This window comes from Oncorhynchus masou, chromosome 1 (genome assembly GCF_036934945.1).
Source record: "Oncorhynchus masou masou isolate Uvic2021 chromosome 1, UVic_Omas_1.1, whole genome shotgun sequence".
NCBI lineage: Eukaryota > Metazoa > Chordata > Actinopteri > Salmoniformes > Salmonidae > Oncorhynchus > Oncorhynchus masou.
In genome coordinates this window covers 59,478,062-59,504,251 of record NC_088212.1, presented here as the reverse complement: position 1 = coordinate 59,504,251, position 26,190 = coordinate 59,478,062, and the positions used below count along the sequence as shown (strand labels likewise).

The 26,190-nt window shown below is 44.1% G+C and overlaps 1 pseudogene; it reads right to left on the bottom strand.

Moving 5' to 3' along the window:
* Window positions 1–26,190, bottom strand: part of LOC135547354 (neural-cadherin-like) — a 191,070-nt pseudogene that overhangs the window by 29,046 nt on the left and 135,834 nt on the right.

Sequence of the window (26,190 nt, the reverse complement as noted above, 5' to 3'; positions counted from 1 at the left end):
AAATCCCGCTATGCTCTCAGACGAACCATCAGACAAGCAAAGCGTCAATACAGGATTAAGATTGAATCCTACTACACCGGCTGTGACACTTGTCGGATGTGGCAGGTCTTGAAAACTATTACAGACTACAAAGGGAAACCCAGACGCGAGCTGTCCAGTGACGTGAGCCTACCAGATGAGCTAAATGCCTTTAATGCTCGCTTCGAAGCAAGCAACACTGAAGCATGCATGAGAGCACCAGCTGTTTTGGATGACTGTGTGATAAAGCTTTCGATAGCTGATGTGAGCAAGACCTTTAAACATGTCAACATTCACAAAGCCGCGGGGCCAGACGGACTACCAGGACGTGTACTCAAAGCATGCGCAGACCAACTAGCAAGTGACTTCACTGACATTTTCAACCTCTCCCTGACCAAGTCTGTAATATCTACATGTTTCAAGCAGACCACCATAGTCCCTGTGCACAAGGAAGCGAAGGTAACCTGCCTAAATGATTACCGCCCCACAGCACTCACATCGGTAGCCATGAAGTGCTTTGAAAGGCTGGTCATGGCTCACATCAACAGCATCCTCCTGGATACCCTAGACCCACTCCAATTCACACACCGCCCCAACAGATCCACAGATTACGCAATCTCAATCGCACTCCACACTGCCCTTTCCCACCTAGACAAAAGGAATACCTATGTGAGAATGCTGTTCATTGACTACAGCTCAGCGTTCAACACCATAGTGCCCACAAAGCTCATCACTAAGCTAAGGACATTGGGACTAAACTCCCCCCTCTGCAACTGGATCCTGGAGTTCCTGACGGGCAGCCCCCAGGTGGTAAGAGTAGGCCTGATCACCGAGAATGATGAGAATACCTATAGGGAGGAGGTCTCCCTCAATTTGAGCAAGAAAAATGAGCTGAACATGCCCCCATTAACATTTATGGGGCTGTTGTGAAGCGGATCGAGAGTCTCAAATTCATTGGTGTCCACATCACCAACTAACTATCATGGTCCAAACAAACCAAGACAGTCATGAAGAGGGTACGACAACACTCCCCCCCCAGGAGACTGAAAAGATTTGACATGGGTCCCCAGATCCTCAAAAAGGTCTACAGCTGCACCATCGAGAGCATCCTGACCGGTTGCATCACCGCCTGATATGGGAACTGCTCGGCATCTGACCGTAAGGCGCTACAGAGGGTAGTGCATACGTCTAGGTACATCACTGGGTCTAAGCTTCCTACCATCCAGGACCTATATACTAGGCGGTGTCAGAGGAAAGCACCAAGAGTTGTCAGACTCCAGTCACCCAAGTCATAGACTGTTTTATCCGCTACCACATGTCAAGCGGTACCGGAGCGCCAAGTCTAGGACCAAAAGACTCCTTAATAAGAGCTTCTACCCTCAAGCCATAAGACTGCTGAACAATTCATCAAATGCCCCCCCCCCCCCCTATTTGTTTTGTACACTGCTGCTACTCGCTGTTAATTACCTATGCATCACCCCTACCTGCATGTACAAATGACCTCGACTAACCTGTACCCCTGCACATTGACTTTGTACCGGTACCCCCTGTATGTAGCCTCCTTATTGTTATTTTATTGTGCTACTTTTTACTATTTTTTACTTTCATTTATTTGGTAAATATTTTCTTAACCCTCCTTGAACTGCACTGTTGGTTAAGTAAGCATTTCACGGTAAGGTGTGACAAATAAAGTTTGATTTGATTTGATCTGATTTGATTTGATCTCAAACCACTCAAACCCTCCTACTTCTCCAGACTATGTACGGAAAATAGGACTAGTCTTGCAGAGACACCACCTGTTTGCATTAAACTTCCCCAGAGTTCTATAAGAATGAACAGCATATGGCTAGTGTCGGATGAGATGTGTGTGTGTGTCTGTGTTTGTCTATGTGTGCGTGTGTGTGTGTGTGTGTTTGTGTGTGTGTGTGTGTGGGGGGGGGGTGGTATAAGCTTGGCAGCAGCTCAGACTTCAGAACCCACCTTACTGTTGCTCCTCACGTCCAGACGGTGCCACCGTCTGTCCGCCACGTTTACGTTGCCTGGCAACTGCAGGACCAGTGTGCCCGAGCCATGGTTTATCTTGAGTGTGGGAGTGCCATCGATCAATTCTGAGGGAGAGAGAGAGAGAGAGAGAGAGAGAGAGAGAGAGAGGACACTGCCATGAGGTCACACATGGTGGTCACATCCTCAGGGCCTCCTGATGACCATCAACCCCCCCATCACATACTCTCAATGCCAGGGAGGATCAGATACAACCACACACACAGACCACTTTATCCCGAGGACGTCACTTCTGTACCCATTTCATCTGATCACGGCAACACACCAAGAACAAGCAACCACAGTGAAGCACAGTCAACTAATAAACGCCAACTGATCATTCCGTAAGAGTGATCTGTGTTCACCCAACCCTAGTCTAAAGTGAAAACAGGCACCACCTCAATGCTTTCAGCAGGCTGTTCAGAAAGATGGCATACTTAAAATGACATTACATCTAATAACCTGGGCCAGTATTAGAAAATGAAAAACAACAACAGTAAAAGGTGCATAGATAATATTAAACCAGTTTTTTATAACTAACAGTCAATGTCATCATTCTTACTGACAGTTGTGGCTGCTTTGCATGATGTACTGTTGTCTCTACCTTCTTGCCCCTTGTGCTGTTGACTTTGCCCAATTAATGTTAGTACCATGCTTTGTGCTGCTACCATGTTGTGCTGCTGCCATGTTGTCATGTTTTGTTGCTACCATGCTGTGTTGTCATGTGTTGCTGCCTTGTAATGCCGTTGTCTTAGGTCTCTCATTATGTAGTGTTTTGTTGTCTCTCTTGTCGTGATGTTTGTTTTGTCCTATATTAATTTTTTATTTTTAATCCCATTCCCGCAGGAGGCCTTTTGCCTTTTGGTAGGCCATCATTGTAAATAAGAATGTGTTCTTAACGGACTTGCCTAGCTAAATAAAGGTGAAATAAAAATGACAAAAATGTTCACTCCAAAATAAGGATTACAACAGTGCCTGATGCTATGCAATTATGCCCCCCATAAGACAATGCACATATTAAAAAGTTATTCCATTTTCTGACTTAGTCAAATGGGAAATTAAAAATTAATGAACCAGTTCAGACTCAGTGTAGGCTTTATACCATTTGCAAAGGGTTGTGGGCAAACAAGATGTCAACCAACCACTGTTTCTCCGTAAATCAACAAGACATCCACAGTCTAAGAGTTCAGGAGAGAACAGCGCTGTAAATATAAACTCCACGTTGCTCTATTTTCTAGGCTCGCAAATGCTCTGTTTTCAACAGAGAGGGTTGTTCTCCCTCTTCTCTAGGTCTTTATCTTTACCTTCTCTTACACCCTGCCTCTCTCCATGACACTCACTATCTGACTTGTCATGTCTTTCTCTTTTATACCCCCAACCTTTTCTCTCTCTCTCTTTCTCCCTCTTCAACCTGTCTCTCTACAGTGTTCTCACAGTGGATTCCCAGAAGGCAACCTGTGCTCAGACAGAGATAACTTTGAGCTAGCAGTAAGTCACTGATGTACAGAGCCCAGCCTAAGCCTGAGTGAAAAGCCCTTTTCATTTGAAAGGTCCACAGTGGCCACCACCCTCAGGCAGGAGATTGACACTGGCTATCTGGGTCTGACGAGGGTCCCCGACCCTCCTTGTTGGGACTGACGTGACATTTCAGGAGAAAAGAGATGACAGGTTTGAATGGTGGAGGCTTGGTTGAGATGAAAAGAGAGAGGGAAGGAGAGGAGAGTGGTGCTGAGTGCCTGAGAGGAGAACTTCCACACACATGGACAGGCTGTGCTGTGTTGGTCAGGCAGGTTGCTAGTTTGAATCCCCGAGCTGACAAGGTAAAAAAAAGAAATCTGTCATTCTGTCCCTGAACAAGACAGGTAACAGTTCCTAGGCCGTCATTGTAAATAAGAATTTGTTCTTAACTGACTTGTCTAGGTGTGGGAAGACAGGCCAAATGGGCTTTATGTTGTGTCGTATCAAATGATCTTGGATAGGGAGAGTACGCTCGGGTGTCCTCAGGTTACTACAAGATTCTGCTCTTAAACTCCGGTTGGCGGACTTCTCCCCTCCTCATCTCTTATTCATCATGGTCTCCTCCTCGACATCCCTGCAGATTAATCTTCCCTGTCGAGCGTCTTGGTGAGGGGAAAGCCAGAGGGTCTCAGCCCGCATAGCATGGCCCCCATAGCATGGCGCTTAAATTTGAAAAATTGCTCTTCTGAAGGCCTGAAGGGGATATGTTTGAGGCAGTAACCATATGGACTGCATAAACAGCATTACAAATCACTCTGTATATACAAATCAACAGCCCAGCAAGAGAGAAAGAGAGTCTGTGACTATGGTGCCTTTAATATAAATTGACTGTCAGCAAACAACCCCATACCCCCAGGAAACAGGACCTAAACTTTAAAGCGATATTTGAAACGGGTGCAGCGCTAAAATACTGTGAAACAGGTTTCTGCAAATTGACCGTAATGTGTGCGTCACACTCAGTAGGTAACTGTATCTCTCTGCTCGCTTTCATCTGCCAGATGTTGTGTCTGCACGTGTGTGTGTGTGTGTGTGTGTTTTTTTTTAGTCAGCCTGTTTCTCAGTTCTTTCTGAGAGCACCAACACTAGTACCGCATGAAGCAAAAGATTAAAAAAAATTTTTTTTTTTAAATGCCTGAGATGCTTACATTCAGTCGGATATTATGATTCTATTTAATACGGGCAGAAAAAAATTCAATAACCTTGCCTGTTATAAATTGGCTTATATGCTGCCTGCAAATGACCATTACATTAATTTACATTCCATACCATTACTCAATCTTTTTTTTTTAACATCTGGCTTTTGAGTTGCATTTATTAAGACAATTTGAATTCCACATATTAAAAGCATGATAAATAGTCTGCCATCAGGTCAGAACGAGACAAAGTGAGTGATGACATTTTTTTCTGCTCTATCCTTGGAGCTGGATGCAACTCTTGGCAACGAGGTGTAAACTGGATCCCCAGCCGAGCCCTGAGAGCCTGTTTCCCATTCTGCAGGAGTCCGTAATCACCCAAATTTAATTTGTCCGGTTAATTTGTCTATTGATTGGACAAGCTCAGCCCCATGGCTCGTGCCCTTGAGAAGGGAGCGTTCACAATAATGAGACTCATTTAACAATGAGCTCACTGGACGTAATCGTGTTGCCGCGTACCAGTCAGATTAATAGACCTAGAGGTCAGCGGTCAAAGTCAGGAGACAGCACAGATAGGGTCTAGATCTCTGGCGTGATTTAGAGAGAAATATTACACAGATTAGGTGAGGACAGACCAATGGGCACTCTAAAATATTCCATATGTCCTGCAAACCTACACTATATACAACCATAACTCAATATAATGCTTTCAGTATGAAGCACATAGTGGTTGTAATCTGACCCACATCAGATGGGGACAAAGGACTATGAGCCATGGAAAAGTTAACAAGCAGAACCAAAGACTCCCTTCCTCCCTGGTAGCAAAGAGAGTTCCAAACCTCTCTGCCAATGACAGCTAGTTTTCAATTTCCCCCTCGCCACTCAGACAACTCCCAGACAGTCCTAGCAAAATTATTGCTTGAGAAATACAGTTGTTTTTGCTAAAAAGCTATTTTTGTTTATTTTTACCATTTTAATGGAAAAATATTACAATAAGGCACTTAATTGTTACCCAGAAATGATTTGAAATATACTGTACAAATGGCTGCATTGGGCCTTTAATCCCAGGGGAACAGGGAGAATGTAGGACATGCAGGGGTGTTTTGCAGAGGCAGATCTGTGCTATGTTACATTAGTGGTGGTGATGCCTGGGCACAATGGACCATGGGGGGGATAAACAGCGCTGCACGGTGGAAAACAGACAGTGAGTGGGCAGGGCTGCAGGAGGCAGCCAGCGAGCCGCTCAACATCTTTAATAAGGAGATCCGGCCCGGGAAGCAGTGGGAAATCATAAGGTTTAATAGGTTGCATTGCTATACAACTAGAAATAATAAGGTTTAACATAGTCAACCTGTGGGTGAGAGTAAGGGGTATGTGTGTGTGTGTCTGTTTGAGAGAGTAATATAGAGACATTGGGCTGAACTGTTGTTGTCTGTTTCTCCCTTTAAGTCTCAGCCGTCTCTACTTGCCCTCTCCACTCTTGTCATCTCTCCCTCCTGCAGTTGTACAGTTGTCTACACATCTCTTTCATACACACCCTTCCACTCCGAACCAAGTATCTCACCCTCTCACTCCATGTCTCAATGTGTATTATCTTCTCCTACTCCAACTCTCTCTGACTCCATCCGCAGCTCAATACCGTCTCAACCACTCCGCATCTTACAGCTCCTAAACTCTCTCTCCATACTTTTTATTCTCTCTCTACCTCAACATGTACAGTACGCGTTGAATGAACTTATTTTTTAACTTATTGTGTACATAATGTTGCTGCTACCATCTCTTATGACCGAAAATAACCTCTGGCCACCAGAAAAGCAAAGCAATTTTCCTAGAACGAGTACGACGAGAAGGATATCCTGCTTTCACTGGAACAGGCCTAGATCCACGCCATTTGCATGAAGAAAAGACGCCGGAAGGGGAGGCAGATCGGGGATCCTTCTGAGAACCCGTAGTCGAGCAAGTAAACTCCCAATGCCTTCCATTCTTCTTGCTAACGTGCAATCATTAGAAAATAAAATTGATGACTGACTATTTATCCTATCAACGGGACATTAAAAACTTGGCTGAACGAAGAAACGGACAATATAGAGCTGACGGGATTTTCATGCACCGGCAGAACACAGACGATACCTCTGGTAAGACGAAGGGTGGGGGTGTTTGTTTTTTTGTCAATAACAGCTGGTGCACGATGCCTAATATTAAAGAAGTCTCGAGGTATTGCTCGCCTGAGGTAGAGCTGCTTTGATAAGCTGTCGACCGCCCTATCTACCAAGAGAGTTCTCATCTATATTATTCATAGCCGTCTATTTACCACCACAAAGCGAAGCTGGCACTAAGACTGCTCTCAAACAACTCTATAAGGCCATAAGCAAAGAAGAAATTGCTCACCCAGAAGTGGCGCTACTAGTGGCCGGGGACTTTAATGCAGGCAAACATAAATCAGTTTTATCAAATTTTTACCAGCATGTCACACGTGCAACCAGGGGAAAAAAAAATCCTAGACCACATTTACTCCACACAGATGCATACTCTCCACCACCCTCCATTTGGCAAATCTGACGACAATTATATCCTGATTCCTGCTTACAAGCAAAAACTAAAGCAGGAAGTACCAGTGACTTGCTCAATACGGAAGTGGCCAGATGACGTGGTAGCTACACTACAGGACTGTTTTGCTAGCACAGACTGGAATATGTTCCGGGATTCATCCAATGGCATTGAGGAATACACCACCTCAGTCATCGGCTTCATCAATAAGTGCATCGATGATGTCGTCCCCACAGTGACTGTACGTACCTATCCCAACCAGAAGCCAATGATTACAGGCAACATCTGCATCTAGCTAAAGGCTAGAGCTGCCGCTTTCAAGGAGAGGGAGACTAATCCAGACGCTTATAAGAAATCCCGCTATACCCTCAGACGAACCATCAAACAAGCAAAGCGTCAATACAGGATTAAGATTGAATTGTACTACACCGGCTCTGACACTCTTCGGATGTGGCAGGGCTTGAAAACTATTGTGAATGTCAGTTTACATGACTGTGGATGTCATGTAAACTATTACAACTATTACTACCAAGCGAAACCCAGACTCGAGCTGCCCAGTGATGTAAGCCTACCAGATGAGCTAAATGCCTTTTATGCTCGCATCGAGGCAAGCAACACTGAAGCATGCACGAGAGAACCAGCTGCTTAGGATGACTGTGTGATAACGCTCTCAGTAGCCGATGTGAACAAAACCTTTAAACAGGTCAACATTCACAAAGCCGCGGGGCCAGACGGATTACCAGTGTACGTGTACTCAAAGCATGCGCGGACCAACTGGCAAGTGTCTTCACTGACATTTACAACCTCTCCCTGACCGAGTCAATAATACCTACATGTTTCAAGCAGACCACCATAGTTCCTGTGCCCAAGGAAGCGAAGGTAACCTGCCTAAATGATTACCTCCTGGTGGCACTCATGTCAGTAGCCATGAAGTGCTTTGAAAGGCTGGTCATGGCTCACATCAACAGCATCCTCCGGAAACCCTAGACCCACTCCAATTCGCATACTGCCCCAACAGATCCACAGTTGACACAATCTCAATCGAACTCCACACTGCGCTTTCTCACCTGGACAAAATGAACACCTATATGAGAATGCTGTTCATCGACTACAACGTAGCGTTCAACACCATAGTGCCCACGAAGCTCATCACTAAGCTAAGGACTCTGGGACTAAACACCTCCCTCTGCAACTGGATCCTGAACTTCCTGACGGGCAGCCTCCAGGTGGTAAGGAGTAGGCAACAACACGTCTGCCATGCTGATCCTTAACACTGACTGGGGCCCCTCAGGGGTGTGTACTTAGTCCCCTCCTGTATTCCCTGTTCACCAACGACTGCATGGCCAAACACGACTCCAACACCATCATTAAGAGTTTCAAGTTACCTGGTGTCCACATCACCAACAAACTATCAATTCATAATAATCGCCAATGGACAATTTACATTGACCTAGTACACTGTTGCTACTCGCTGTTTGTTTGTTACCTATGCATAGTCACTTCGCCCCCACCTACATATACAGATTACCTCAACTAGCCTGTACCCCCACATACTGACTCAGTATCGGTGCCCCCTGTACATAGCCTCGTTATTGTTATTCTTTTTGTGTCACTTTTATTATTACTCTTTATTTTAGCCTACTTGGTAAATATTTTCTTCTTCTTGAACTGCACTGTTGTTTAAGGGCTTTTAAGTAAGCATTTCACGGTAAAGTCTACACTTATTTGGCGCATGTGGCAAATAAAGTTTGATTTCGTTTGACCTTCACAGTACAGCACACTGACTATGCATCGTTTTGAGACTGCAGCCTTTAGACTGTTGAGACTTCAGACTTGAGACTGTCGAGACTCACGAATGTCCTGTGCACGTGGCCAAAAAAACGTTGAAACTTGATGCTTGAATCTATTACTGTATCCTTTCTCTTTTTGTTTTCCATTCAAACACACACTCACACACGCGCGCACACGCACACACAAAATGTCGTCCAGCAATGAATCGAGTGCTAATACTCAAAACATAATATGAAATGGAGCCACAAACACGTACACGCAAACATCACATGTTATTTACTCTGGACCTCAACTTCAAGAATGTATGCTAAGCACGTCCATATAGCTAAACAAGTTCATTAAAGCTCTAAATATGTACACCCCATTGTAATTACATTCTAGAATGAATGGCAAATAAGCCTTTACTTTCATAATGAGCCCCTTCATTAACCCCTAAAGACCTGATGCTGTCACACTGCAACCACACACACACACACACACACACACACACACACACTGTAACGGCATTCTTCTTTAGTTGAATGAGAGTCGGACCGAAATGCAGCGTGTAGGTTACTCATGTTTAATAGTGAAACAAACAAAACGAACTATACATGAATAACAAATAAATACAAAACAACAAACGGAACGAGAAACCTATTACAGCCTGACTGGTGAAACTGACACAGAGACAGGAACAATCACCCACGAAATGTAAAGCGAAACCCAGGCTACCTAAATACAGTTCCCAATCAGAGACAACGAGAATCACCTGACTCTGATTGAGAACCGCCTCAGGCAGCCAAACCTATTAAACACACACACCCCTAATCAGCTACAATCCCAACTACTACAAACCCCAATATGAAACTACAATACATAATAAACCCATGTCACACCCTGGTCTGACGAACTAATAAACTAAAACACAAAATACTAAGACCAAGGCGTGACACACACACACAAACACACACACACACACACAGACTGAAATCAGTCTTTACCACCGAGTGTACACTCATTAAAGGCCTCAGGAGCTATGTGTAGGCTGATGCTGAACCCCATTCAAAGAAACCCCTCCACCCCCAAACTAATTCGGCAGGGTTGGCACAACAAATATCCGTGTAAAAAAGAACCTTAGCAGTCTCTAAACGTTCATCTTAAACCAGCAAATCCAGACAGGACAATTTCTTCCTCATGCAACCTTCCTATCTCTCTCTGACCATCACTGTGTACTGAAAACACAATTACCAGCACTCACACACTGACGCAGGCATGCGCTGCCCATCCCTTCCCCCTGACACATCTTGTGTCGGCCCTATCCTATATTCCTGTCCCCCTCCTCTGTGAGTAGATAAGTGGATATGTACCTATGGCCATGAAGTCCTCGAGGTCCCAGGGCTGTAGCTGGGCCAGGGGCCCACTGTAGAGCAGCAGACCATCTGCAACCTCCGTGATGAACTCCAGGGAGAGATGGCTCTCGAAGCAAGGCCTTATGGGAGGAAACCAGGCATAGCCGTTGCCATGGAAACTGTGTTTGGTCTGCTGGCACTCTGGCCCCTCGAACTGCGTAGGGCACTGGCATCTAGGGCAAGATAACAAGGAAGAGGAACATCACCAAAAAAAAAATAATATAAAGCAATGTAGTTATTTCATCTTTTCACCTCATCTATCACACAAGACTGCTCTATCAGGATGTCCCTGCAGAGGCCGGGATGGGATGGCCTGCTTCTGCTTAACCGCACAACAGTCACACACACACACACACACACGCACACGCACGCACACACGCACACACACGCAACACACACAATTTGCTTCTAGTTGTTCTCAATTGCATAACAACCCTTATTACTAAATATTGTGAGTGCACATCCCAACTAAGCATCTAGCAGTCTATATTAGCCCCCATGGACTCCTCACAATCTGGAGAACACTACATTTCAGCTTTCTCTCTCTCTCTCTCTCTCTCTCTCTCTCTCTCTCTCTCTCTCTCTCTCTCTCTCTCTCTCTCTCTCTCTGTCTTGCTCTCAGACTACTGTTTTCGCCTCCAGTGATTCCCTTCAGAGAGATTCACTCCGCATCTCATGCAGATGTTCTTATTATCAGCCGTACCATAGGGAGAATCCATCACTAGTAACAACATTCTCTGTCAGACGTACTGTAGCAACCGAGCACAGCTGCACTCCTCCCTCCGGTTATTCTGTCATCCCCTTTTCCTTCATTCATTCCTCCTTTGTCACACACAGACACACGCACACTACCCCACTGTATCCACCTGTTGTGGAGACAGCTAATATGGCTGGCACACACACACACACACACACACACACACACACACACACACACACACACACACACACACACACACACACACACACACACACACACACACACACACACACACACACACACACACACACACACACACACAGGCAATCCTGCGGCATCAATCAAGTGTGGCTTTCTCTAGTTAGTTTAGTCAGAAGCCCAGCTATTTTCTAAGCCGGTTCCCTCTCCATCACCCTACTCACAGCAGCCTAATAATAGTCTTCCAGGCCGCCATGCTCCCTTCGTTTCGTTCCTCTCTCATTTGTGTGCTGCGAAGGGAGAGAGAAGAGCTCCTGGCTGCCACATCCAACACTCTTGCATTTAGTCTTTCCCATTTCCCAGTCTGTGCTCTGAACCCAGATTGAAAAGGAGAGACTGTCAGAAATGATAGTCCCCCCTGGCACCTGGCAGACATGCAAATGCGGGAGGAGTGAAACAGGCAGGCGGGCCGTGCGCAAACACAATGACATGCTTCTTCTAATAACCAGGCGCAGTGATCAAAGTTTAGAAGACACACCATAGCAAAAAGAGAGAGAGAGAGAGGAGAGAGGAGCACACATGACTGTATGCACGCATGATCGTATGCACGCATGATCGTATGCACAGATGACGGTAAGTCGCTTTGGATAAAAGTATCTGCTAAATGGCGTACGTTATTATTATACTATAGGAGAGAGAGGATGAGGATGCACTGGAACAACAGCAGGTAGTGAACGTTGCTTTTAGTGCAGATCAACTCGGACAAAACAGAGATGCTTGTTCTAGGTCCCAAGGAACAAAGTGATCTTCTGTTGAATCTGACAATTACTCTTAATGGTTGTACAGTTGTCTGAAATAAAACTGTGAAGGACCTCGGCGTTACTCTGGTCCCTGATCTCTCGTTTGACGAACATATCATGACTGTTTCAAGGACAGCTTTTTTCCATCTACGTAACATTGCAAAAATCAGAAACTTTCTGTCCAGAAATGATGCAGAAAAATGTATCCATGCTTTTGTTACTTCTAGGTTAGACTACTGCAATGCTCTACTTTCCGGCTACCCGGATAAAGCACTAAATAAACTTCAGTTAATGCTAAATACGGCTGCTAGAATCCTGACTAGAACCAACATTTTTTATCATTATTACTCCAGTGCTAGCCTCCCTACACTGGCTTCCTGTCGAGGCGAGAGCTGATTTCAAGGTTTTACTGCTAACCAACAGAGCATTACATGGGCTTGCTCCTACCTATCTCTCTGATTTGGTCCTGCCGTACATACCTACACGTACGCTACGGTCACAAGACGCAGGCCTCCTAATTGTCCCTAGAATTTCTAAGCAAAGAGCTGGAGGCAGGGCTTTCTCCTATAGAGCTCCATTTTTATGGAATGGTCTGCCTACCCATGTGAGAGGCGCAAACTCAGTCTCAACCTTTAAGTCTTTACTGAAGACTCATCTCTTCAGTGGTTCATATGATTGAGTGTAGTCTGGCCCAGGAGTGTGAAGGTGAACGGAAAGGCTCTGGAGCAACGAACCGCCCTTGCTGTCTCTGCATGGCCGGTTCCCCTCTTTCCACTGGGATTCTCTGCCTCTAACCCTATTACAGGGGCTGAGTCACTGGCTTACTGGTGCTCTTTTATGCCGTCCCTAGGAGGGGTGCGTCACTTGAGTGGGTTGAGTCACTGATGTGATCTTCCTGTCTGGGTTGGCGTCCCCCTTGGGTTGTGCCGTGGCGGAGATCTTTGTGGGCAATACTCGGCCTGTTCTCAGGATGGTAAGTTGGTGCTTGAAGATATCCCTCTAGTGGTGTAGGGGCTGTGCTTTGGCAAAGTGGGTGGGGTTATATCTTTCCTGTTTGGCCCTGTTCGGGGGTATTATCGGATGGGGCCACAGTGTCTTCTGACCCCTCCTGCCTCAGCCTCCAGTATTTATGCTGCAGTAGTTGGGCTAGGGTCAGTTTGTTATATCTGGAGTACTTCTCCTGTCTTATCCGGTGTTCTGTGTGAATGTAAGTATGCTCTCTCTAATTCTCACTTTCTCTCTTTCTTTCTCTCTCTCGGAGGACCTGAGCTGTAGGACCATGCCTCAGGACTACCTGGCATGAGGAGTCCTTGCTGTCCCCAGTCCACCTGGCCGTGCTGCTGCTCCAGTTTCAACTGTTCTGCCTGCGGCTATGGAATCCTGACCTGTTCACCGGACGTGCTACCTGTCCCAGACCTATTATTTGACCATGCTGGTAATTTATGAACATTTGAACATCTTGGCCATGTTCTGTTATAATCTCCACCCGGCACAGCCAGAAGAGGACTGGCCACCCCTCATAGCCTGGTTCCTCTCTAGGTTTCTTCCTAGGTTTTGGCCTTTCTAGGGAGTTTTTCCTAGGCAACGTGCATCAACACCTGCATTGCTTGCTGTTTGGGGTTTTAGGCTGGGTTTCTGTACAGCACTTTGAGACATCAGTAGATGTACGAAGGGCTAAATAAATACATTTGATTTGATTTGATCAGCACGCATGTCAGACTGTTCTGTTGCTTAATAACATGGTATCCCGACCATGACGCAGAGAAATGGAAGGAAGTTGTGCCGAGGAGCACTGGATCTGATGAAGGTCATGTAGGCTCCGGTTTATCAAACAGGATCCTATAGTCACACTACAAGGCCATCTCATTGTGGAGAGGCAGGGAGTTGATACCAGTGATATCTGAATGTGGTTACGGCCAGGAGCCATGCCTCTACCTAACCACTCACACATGGGATGGGAGGAAGTGTACGCACATGGTCACAGCTTAGTGTGACTAGGCCCCAAGCAGAAAACAAGGCTCGTATTACTCCATCAGACCATCGGACCATCAAAGACATGAACATATCTCCCAGAGTGACAGACAGTAACACACAAAGTATGGAAAAGAAAGAGGGAGATGGGGAGCAGGAGAGATAATACTGTAGAGAGAGAGGAGGAGATGTAAAGATAGGGGGATTGAAGACAATGCGCTGGAAACTTGACCTACCTTATCTCTCCATTTGGAAACAATTCATCTCACTCATTTATCCCATCAGAGAAATCAGGAGCATGATTTTCAGCCCAATCCTCTTACTGTACTTTTTTTCTTTGCTCATTTCCTGTTCTTTGCTTGCACACGGGGATGTTATTTGTTAGCGTTTGAAAGGGACCAAGTAATCTCCCCTGCCCTCCATTTTCAAATCCCACTATTAATCCTGGTGCCACGATTATCTACATGTTGTTTCTTAAATCTTAAATCTCTGCGCTGTGTCGCTGGGGATCTCTACGTATTTTTTGCGGTTCTACATCTGTGCGCTCAAAGCCGAGTGATAAACCAGGCCAGGGCTCTCTGCTCTGCACAGCAACCATCCACTGCCTCTGTCTCTTATCTATTACCAGGCTTGCATTCATCTTTGAATGGTTTCACACATCCAAGCCTGCAGAGGAAGACATTGACCTCTGCCCTATTCAGTTATAAAACGATTCTCTAGTGGAAACAATAATCGCAGAAATGTCAGACTTGAATACGTATAATGTGAGGAATTTCTATTAACATGTTAATTGTTCGCTACATTCACAGACTCATAATGCTTTACAGCTTTTTATTTCTTGACTTTTCAGTTATAGCGTAAGCCGAAGGATGTGAGTTCTACAAGGACAACTTGTCATCAACAGGGAGGCTCTTATGATCTGACACATCAACAACTTTATCCTGTGTTTGGGCCAAACTGGCAATGTTAGCTCAGCTGTAAAAAGCCAATGTGTCTGCAACAGAGAGAGAGCTGGGATTAACTCTGGGTTGGCTGCATAAATCATTCTGGTACGGACCAATGGCGAGGCACATTACACGCTTAGCACGTCCAACTAGACACAAATCCTGGGTTTTACTTTCTACTTTTAATTAAACAGCAGAGAACAAAATGAACTTTCCCCTCCTTTCGTGTTTCAAAGGGAAGCCGGATGGACAATTCCAGTAAGAGCATTTGGGCATATGTTCAAATTCTTTCAGGAACATCCATATACACCTCCTTTCTAGACATGAACACCAAAGCAGCGGCAGATTACCTCTGAATATGAACTAATAATGTCAGTGGATTTCAAACGAGGGACATTTGATGTGTGTGTTTGCGCAGGGTGTGTGTTTGTTTGCTCTCTCTCCTCTCTCTCTCTCTCTCTCTCTCTCTCTCTCTCTCTGGAGACTAACGTTATAGGTTCGTCAGCGTGCGCCAACTGAAGTATCATCTGTGGCTGTGTTCCCGTCTGTGGGATCGTATGTCCGTATCCACAGGAGGAACACCTCATCAGAGCAGTGTCTTAGTAAATGTGGTGAGTCTGATTCTGCTCACAGAGTTTAGATCAGACACACAGCCAGTGGTTTGTGTCTCTCCACCAAGGGGCCAGGTTTCTGGTCTAGAAGCACGGTTTTGACTGCTCCTACAGTTTTTGCTTCGGTACTGCAGTTTAACTGACACCATGCCCAGAAAGACCATTTCCATTCACAACCACCGAAAGAGGTCAGACTAGAAATGTCCTAATCAGACACTTTAGTAATGAGCTTTTTTGCACAAAACATCCATTGAATTATTCAATGAATTGTCACTGAGGCAAAAAAAAAATGTCATCACTCACAGCCAAAGAAATATCATTTATAAAATTCAACCAATGTCTGCCATGTTTTTGGATGACATCATCGCTGTTCGTGCTGCTCCCATGTAATGTTGGTCCGTATATACCGGATGCAACCTGGATTGAGACGGTCTATGAATCGGCGTATGTGCGAACGTGAGTAGATTAACTTGAAAACAACGGTCGGACGCAATCTCCACTTCGTATTATACCTCAGTGGTCTCCCCTGTACAATCTGGTTGACGCATAATTGAATCAGAAAATAAAATGTTACATGGATTCTCAGAGATGAAATATAGATATATATATATAAAAATATATGTATATGTTTTTTTAAATGATCTCGATCTCTCATTAAATTGTTGGTGTACTGTTATTTAAGTGCACTTCCACATTGCTAAAACCCTAACAAAAACATACACAGACCTATGATAAAACATGCATCATTCCCTTTTAAATACTTCCTCTGGTGTAGCGGCCAGGTTGGCATTTTTGATGTGTTCATTTCCTTTGCATTTTTAATCACAAAGATCATTAGATTAAAGAAAATTCCCCCCACATCACCGGGGGCATTTAGCCTTCCTCCTCAACACGATCCCAGAAGTATTTAGCTTGACGTTGAGCTCGCTCAGGCATTCAGAGCACAACGAGGAAATTCACTCAGGACGACCAACAGGGAACCAAAAAACAGAGAGACACCGGGGGAGAGAGGTACAAGAGGCGCCAGACATATGGCTGCTGTACTGTAGAACGCAGAGCTCACTCTTGAAGCTGAAGCCTCTCTCCTAAACAACCACCGCTGGGATTACAGCAGTGAGCTGAGCCCAGGTCGGAAAGACATCAAAGGCCTGGCCGGCGAGAGAGAGAGAGAGAGAGAGAGAGAGGTGAGACCAGTGGACATGGTTAACTCTGTCCAATTAGAGATGAAGCAGAATAATCAGGCGTGGCTAACAAGGTTATTTAAGCAGCCTCTACTAAGTTTTCTGGATGTCTAACCCGAACCCTCACCCCCCAACCTGGTACCAAATGACTTTGCTGCACTCTCTCCTCCTCACCATTAACCCCCCTCAGCCCCCTTGTAAAATGGAGTGTTAGTCCCATTCTCTGTTTAAGTGTATTTACTCAGTGATGAAAAAAGGCTAGCATTGTTGGTTTTGCATAATTGGAGGAAAAGGCTATAAGCGGTGTACCTCATATTTGTGAGAAGTCTTGGAGGTGAAGTGATTTGACTCACAAAGGGAGGGGGGGGCTTGGATCCTTTTGAAAACTTCACTTGATCTATCATTCTGCACCAGCACGGCATTGTGTGAGCGAGCTAGCAAACAAGCGAGCGCACACGGCTCCACTTGCCTGTTTTTTTTTTTTTTGGGGGGTGCAAATACTTTCAAAGAGTTTCGTCCCTCTAGCGAGATTTGAAGTATTAGTTGACTTATTGATTCCTCTTCCACACATAGCCCTGACTCTCATTTTTAAAGCATTGCCGACTCCAGGAAACCATCACTACCAACAGTGAAACAACAGAACTGAGCCTTCCCTCCCCTTCCCCCACCCTGGTGACTACTAAAAGGTCAGGCTGCCAAAGCCTATTTGCTGCTTTTTGACACCTCCACTCACCCGTACACAGCTGTAAACACAATTAAACCCCTACCCCTGTGTGAACATTTCACTGCAGGTGGTATGACTTCTTCCTCACCTGTACCCGCTCGGAGTGTCGACACAGATGCCCCCGTTGAAGCAAGGGTTTCTGGGATAGGAGGAGCAAATCTTGTGGACATGTTCTCTCCCGGAGCAGCTGCATACTGCTGTGGACTCCACCGTCACCGACACCAGTGACATGCTCCCAGAATCCACCACAGTGGGCGTATCGCTGACACTCAGCACGTTGGAGCAGCCGCCGCTGCCGCCACAGTCTGTGTTGGCACACTCGTCCACATGTACCTGGCTGACGTTCACTTGCAGGAACGACTGCAGCTGTGGACACAGAGGGAGAGAGAGAGAGAGAGAGAGGGAGAGAGAGAGCATGAGAGAGAGCATTAGAGAGAGAGAGCGCGAGAGAGAGAGAGAGCGAGAGAGAGAGAGAGAGAGAGACGGAGAGGAATGAAGGGAAAGAGAGAGGATCAAGGGAGAATTAAATTAGGAGGATTAAGACAGAAATAGGAGACAAATGGAGACAGAGGAACAACAAAGTATAAGGCTAAAAGGTAATCAAGGGACAGCCATGGAAGAGTCAATGCGGAACAGTCTTGATTACCACCAGGGTTTATCCTAAGCCTTTCCAAAGCACATAATGCCTGTTGTTTTAGCCATCTTTTTTTCATCCTGGACATAAGCATTTGGGTTGTGCGATCCCAACTCTCGCGAGAAGACGTGCACACACTCATACATGCAAATACCCCTACAGCCATCCGATTAGATTAGAGAGTGTATGTAATTCATCTCTCAAACAAACACTCTTTCGCTCTCTCACACGCACACACTTGCATAAATACACATTCTCACACACACACACACACACGCGAATATACACATGCAAACCCACACATACACACAAAACCGCTTGGCCCTCCCAGCGTCTGTTCACCATGACCTGTTTACATACATTCGTCGTATACCCTTTCAACACCGTTTATTCACAGCTCAAGTGGGCCACATCGCATTCAGGCAGAGAGACTGTGACAGGATTAATCCCAGGTTGAGTATATGTATGCAGAGTTGGATAGGGATCATGACGAGGTCCTAGAGTCCTAGAGTGAAAATGGAATTAAATAGCTCTCTCTCGCACTCTCTCTCTCTCTGTCTCTCTCTCTCTCTCTCTCGTTGCAGGGTAGATCCCAGCATAGTGACAGTGGGGAGGGGAAAGCGGGGAGTGAGGAGAGGGGAGTGAGGAGAGGGGAGTGGGGGGGTTGAGGAACGATCCGCGGATGGGTGATTAATGACATTCTCCCACAACCCCTCAACCGTCAAAACAATTATCTGTGGTTTTCAGTGCCACAGAACCACGGCACATTTCACTTAGAGGGGCCACACTCATCCACCACTTCCCATCTAACCCCCTCGCGACTTCCACTCTGTCTGGCTTACCAGCAATCGGGAGACACCCCCTTCCTTCCCCTCCTCCCACACAAGCACAGTTACATCCCCCTCCTCCCCACTGTGACCACAGACACTACCAGGGCAGAAAAAGACATGGTTTTCAGGCATATGTCACGTATGCACAGTACGTATACAGTATACAGTACGTATACTGAAAATTGAGTATATGTCTTTGAAAATGTTCAACCACCTTCACATGTCCAATTGAACTGTTGTTTCTATGCAGATTAACGTGTCTAGGCTGGTACAATTTGATCAGTGGCTGAGAGTATTGTGCCATCTGTATTTGAGTGGAAGTGTTTGGAAAGGAAGAGCGGCAAGTGAGGTCGAGTTCCTCTGAGGATACACCCGTGTGCGCTTGTGTGCGAACATTAAAAGAGAATGTCAGAATGTGGATGTGTTTATCTCTACCAATCCCACACAATGAGAGCACATAAAGGAACATGGGTAGAGTGAGAGCCCAAGGGGAAACTTCATGATGTGTATCAAAAGACATCCCCGACTCCCTTTCTCATCTCCACTGCTACCTTCCCCTTCCCACCTGTCCACTCATGCTCTTTGACTCTTTAAATGTAACGTATGTCTCTGGCGCCCCTTTACCGTGCATGTGCACCCCCTATGCCACATTACTGTGCGGCATAGGCCTGAAAAGGTGCTTTGCATTTCTTAGCTGAGAGGTTAAACACTTCTGATATGGACCATCTCCCAATCCACTAGTTTAGAAAGACAAACATATAGTTCACCAGAGAAACATGGCGTATGTGGGTGTATGGGTGTGTGCCCAATGACAAATACTAACCATGGGACTGCACACCCAGAATCCCTATACAGGCAGAAGAGATATTTCATCTAAGACCAAATGACCTCTGGGAAGGGATGGCAATGTGAATGCTCTTTGTGCTTTGTGCATGACTGTACTGTCAGCTTTATCTAAACACAGTTTGAGGTACCCATGGGGCTTCGACTACAATACCCATGCATCCCTGGGGCAGAGTCTGTGGAGAAAACATTAAAGGGCACTCTGGGGACTTGTAGGCCTACAAAGAAAATGCCGAAAACTGGGACATCTTTGAAGGCAGGAGGGAGGACAAGGAGGAAGATAAATTCTTCAGGTTGGACCTGAGGCTAATTTGTTTGTTTTTAAACCGACAAACGTTTTGCTAACCATATTGGATTTGAGTCCAAGGACTGGAGATGTAGCACCTGAGGACAGTTCGTCTGAATTACAGTTGAATAAGAGATGGGAGGAATAACAGAAAGAGGCGACGCACAGACAGAGCGAACACGCTATTGGGGAACGCTGTGCTTTTCCCCCCTCTAGGTCTCATCTTTCCCCTATGTGGATCTGAGGCATGTCTGTATGTCTGTCTGTCTCTTCTGTCTGTCTGTCTGTCTGTCTGTCTGTCTGTCTGTCTGTCTGTCTGTCTGTCTGTCTCTTCTGTCTGTCTGTCTGTCTCTTCTGTCTGTCTGTCTGTCTGTCTGTCTGTCTGTCTGTCTGTCTGTCTGTCTGTCTGTCTGTCTGTCTGTCTGTCTGTCTGTCTGTCTGTCTCTTCTGTCTCTTCTGTCTGTCTGTCTCTTCTGTCTGTCTCTTCTGTCTGTCTCTTCTGTCTCTTCTGTCTGTCTGTCTGTCTGTCTGTCTGTCTGTCTGTCTGTCTGTCTGTCTGTATGCCATTCTCAATAGCAAGGCTACACTCACTGAGTCTGTACATAGTCAAAGCTTTCCTTAAGTTTGGGTCAGTCACAGTAGTCAGGTATTCTGCCACTGTGTACTCTCTGTTTAGGGCCAAATAGTATTCTAGTTTGCTCAGTATTTTTGTTAATTCTTTCCAATGTGTCAAGTAATTATCTTTTTTGTTTCCGCATGATTTGGTTGGGTCTAATTGTGTTGCTGTCATTCCCTACAGAAAGATGAACCTGGAGAAGAGTCCCCTAAGCAAGCTGGTCCTGGGGCTCTGTTCACAAACACAAACAGACCCAACAGAGCCCCAGGACCAGCTTGCTTAGGGGACTCTTCTCCAGGTTCATCTTTCTGTAGGGAATGATTTTGTTATGGAAGGTTAGGGAATTGCTTCCTTTTAGATGGTTGTAGAATTTAACAGCTTTTGCCTGGATTTTGATCATTAGCGGGTATTGGCCTAATTCTGCTGTACATGCATTATTTGGTGTTTTACATTGTACACAGAGGATATTTTTGCAGAATTCTGCATGCGGAGTTTAACTTTGGTGTTTGTCCCATGTTGTGAATTATTGGTTGGTGAGTGGACCCCAGGCCTCACAACCATAAAGGGCAATGGGTTCTATAACAGATTTTTTAGCCAGATCCTAGTATTTTAAGCCAGATCCTAATTGGTATGTCAAATTTTATCTTCCTTTTGATGGCATAGAAGACCCTTCTTGCCTTGTCTCTCAGGGCGTTGTTTGTGGAAGTTAGCTGTGGCGCTGTTGTTAAGGCCAAGGTATGTATAGTTTTATGTGTGCTCTAGGACAAAGGTGTCTAGGTGGAATTTGTGGTCCTGGCGACTGGACCTTTTTTGGAACACCATTATTTTGGTCTTACTTTGTTGGAGATAGAAGCACCAGATCATCAGCAAACAGTAGACATTTGATTTCAGATTCTAGTAAGGTGAGGCCGTGTGCTGCAGACTGTTCTAGCGCCCTCGCCAATTTATATGTTGAAGAGGGTGGGGCTTAAGCTACATCCCTGTCTCACTCCACAGCCCTGTGGGAAATGTGTGTGTTTTTTGCCAATTTTAACCTCACACTTGTTGTTTGTGTACATGGATGTTATAACATTGTATGTTTTTCCCTCAACACCACTTTCTATCAATTTGTATAGCAGACCCTCATGCCAAATTAAGTCAACGTCTTTTTTAAATCCACAAAGCATGAGAAGACTTTGCCTTTGTTTTGGTTTGTTTGTTTGTCAATTAGGGTGTACATGGTGAATACGTGGTCTGTCGTATGATAATTTGGTAAAAAGCCAATTTGACATTTGCTCAGTACATTGTTTTCACTGAGGAAATATACGAGTCTGCTGTTAATGATAATGCAGAGGATTTTCCCAAGGTTGCTGATGACGCAAATCTGTCTACTGTCACGACTTCCGCCGAAGTTGGTGCCTCTCCTTGTTCAGGTGGCATTTGGCGGTCGACGTCACCGGCTTTCTAGCCTCCACCGATCTACATTTCTTTTTCCTTTTGTTTTGTCTGTATTGTACACACCTGGTTCCCATTACATTTGAATTATTTCCCTATTTAACCCTCTGGAGCCATCATGGTTTTGTGCGTGTTTATTGTTGTCAGTTGTCTCGTTTATGTGATTAGGTGATTCTGGGTTTTCTTTTCTCCTTGTTGGAAGATTATTTTTGAGTAAAGTTACTATTATTACTCATCTCTGTGTTCTGCGCCTGACTCCGCCTTACCCACATCACCTAGACTCTGACTTTTTCTAAACTTTTGTGGATTGGGCTGATCAGTCCTTAGTTCCAAATATTGGGGAAGATGCTCTTATTGGCATAGCAAACAAATGTTTACATTGCCAAAGCAAGCAAAATAGATAGTCAACACATTTGAAATAAACAATAAACAATACATTATAGTTACAAAAATTCCAAAAGAATAAAGATATTTAAAATGACATATTATGTCTATATGCAGTGATGTAATGATGTGCAAATAGTTAAAGTACACAAGGGAAAATAAATAAATAAACAAATATATCTCTCGGTCTCTTGTTAAGCCAATCAGATGAGGAGGGTGCTTAATGGCTGCGTTCTTAGAGAAGACCAGCTGAACCGCCATTTAAGGATACAGTCAGTCATACAAACAAACCATAATTACACACTAGACCTAAAATCATCATGCTCATTAGCAGTACTTAGCAGCATGTCCAGTACAGCCGTTTGCTTGTTGTTGGTCTGACGTGAAACAAATGTTTATTATGTGCTCTGATGGTAAGCTGATCATGTCCTTGCTTGACGAAATAAAATGCTGTCTCACAAGGTCACTGTCGCTGGTCAAATTGGGGACCAGAACAAAATGGAGTCTAGATTAAAACAACCTTCAGTCACAAACCCATCCCTCTAAACATCAATACACTGCAGCACCTGCTCTGCAACCAACAAAGCCCAAATCCAATGGTTAAAAATGTAGGAAGCATACGTTTTTACTCACCAATGTAACAACACTGTGTGGTCAAGTAACTTAGTTATAGTGACGATCTGGTTACCTATAAGTACAAACATCTGTCCTCGATATTACATTACAACCCGGAAAAACATTTTCCGTCATCACTTCGACATTCTAATCGGTTTTATGTAATACAAATAGAAAAGTGAAGTGTAACGTTGCATTGGGACTTTTGATGTATATACTAATGCAAACAAAACATGTGGTTATGTTTATGCTACCAACCATTTAAAGGTGGAATACGCAGAAATGTATTTATTTATTTAACCTTCATTTAATTAGGCAAGTCAGTTAAGAACAAATTCTTATTGACAATGATGGCCTAGGAACAGTGGATTAACTGCCTTGTTCAGGGGCAGAACAACAGATTTGTACTTTGTCAGCTTGGGATTTGATCGAGCAACCTTTTGGTTACTGCCCCAACACTCTAACCACTCGGCTACCTCCACCATTACATGGTAGCAAACATTTCTAATAGTTCTAATTTCAGTTTATGTGACAAAACAAGCAAGTCTAGAGAATCATTGTAACATTCAAGCCGCTGTAAATTATCTTTTCAAATCCCAAATATATTGTATTTTCAGCTGTTTGATGCTGGTGTACAAAACCGAAAGTAAAAGATGAAAAAACAGAACAGATATACCGCTTCTTAGGCTTGCTTTCAATGAGAATGACAGATCTCTAACACACATTTGAATTTGGTCGAGTCACCCAAAAAGTTACATATCGCAGCTTTAAAATACAATACATGTGGTAACACTTTCTATGAATATCATATGCATAATGCATTATACAGCATTATACACGTTCTCATAATATATTATACAGCATTGTCATGAAGTTGGCCTGTGGGTAAGGTTTATGAACCCCCCCATAAATATCTTTCTCCCCTCTCTCCCTTGACTCTACAGAAGGACTCTTGAATAGCCTTTGTTAAACATAGAGAGTCTGGGAACATCAAACAGTGGGGGAAAGGAACCAGTTGAAAATATGTGTTGGTACTTAATGAATATGATGTCAGTTCGGTTGTCGATAGGACGACGGTCCATACGTTAAAGGGACTAACATGTCAACTACAGAACTAATCCAACCTCAGCGTGAGCTTTGGTTGTGAATGGTATGAACTTTGAACTCTTATTCACTCCAGAAGTGATACCTCCTAGCCGTTGAGTTAGCAGCGGCCGCTGTAAACATGGGCTAGGAAAGGACGGACGACGTATCCAGTCTAACACACAAAGACGATACTACAACGTATACAATTTACCACCAGAGACATTCTTCTGAGGACAGGAAGATCTCTGTTGGCCAACACAACTAGCATCTACAACCAACCTACCAAAGCGCATCTCAGAGTAAATATTTATTGCATTTTCGTTTTCCAAATGGGCGGTAATTTAGAATGCATAAGATACTGTATTTACGATAGCATGGCTTCTCCCTTTGTTCCTCAGTCTTCCCGCTCTTTCACTCAAATCCAACCCCCTTTCCTTTGTGTAACCAGCCATCATGTCGGCTCCATCCACCAGGGACGTTTTCTGTATGACATAATCTGCATTCTGTGTATATGTAATTCTGTGTGATTAGTTAGGTATTTAGTTAATAAATAATGAACCCCAATTTTGTATTGCTGATTCAACTTGTTAGCCATAGTTCGTGAAGATAACCAAGAATTTACAATTTTCAGATGAGACTGAAATAAGGTGACGATTAATATTGACTGCTATTGATGTAAAATATTGATGTAAAATATTAATTACAGAGAAAGGATTTTATAGAATAGCATGTCATATCACTTAATCCGGAATGGCCAATGACACGACAGCATGATACATGTTCTCATAATGCACTATGATAGTAATAATACAGTATAAGCATAATAATACAGCATAAGAATAGTTATAGACACACATAAAGACTCATATGGACTCACAAGTCTGTATACCAATACTCATAATGCATTATAAGTATAATCATAATCACTTAAAGCTGAGGAACTCTCAACTCCGTTCTCTTATATCGAGGCTGAGTTGAGTTTTGTACCTATGTTTGTCCTGTACAACTGAGGTCTTTCTACGAGGTGCTGAAATTCTTGCTTTTAATTGAAAAAAATATTGAGTACCACCATCAACCTTTTCCTCATTTGTGTTGCTCATCCTACGTAAGCTGAGATTCAATTGGTACATGCAAATCACGCTGAGCAATGTTATTGTAAATATTAATGTTATTGTATAATTTTGTCGCACTGGGCTTTGACTTTTTCATTTGCCTTTTTCTTTCTTGAACTGTTTATGTTAATATAATATCCAGGTGTGCCAATTGTACATATGTTGGGTCTTAATTTGGTCCCCCTATTGCAGGAGGACCTTCCTTTAATTTATTTGAGGTAGAAAAAGGCTTCTGAAGCTTGTAATTACGAAAAACATATCAACCCCTTCAAAATTGTCCATTACTTATCATCCACATAAATAATTCACATTTCTGTTGCTTCAGGATTATTTTCTTACTGTAGCAAACTAGCTCACATTAAGTTCCTACATCTGTTATCTGTCTGCCTTAGGCATTTCATCACTTTACCCATATCAATCAAATATGACGTTATAAGTATGCTATACACCATAACAAAGATTGTGATGCAGTAATAATAACTTAGACAATGATAGACTATCATTGTCTATCACTATAGACTATCATTGTCTATCACTATTTTTATATCAGTGAAGGCTCCTCAGAGGAGAAAGGAGAGGACCATCCTCCTCAGTGAATTTAATAAAAAAAAGAAATTGTATGACATTTAGAAAGTTATCCTTTTTAGATAAAACTATACGAAATAAAATCACATCACTGAATAACTGATTAAACCACACTATTGTGCAAAGAAGGTCTACAGCAGCCTCAACAGCATTCTGTAGGGTAGCACCATGGTGTAGCCGGAGGACAGCTAGCTTCCG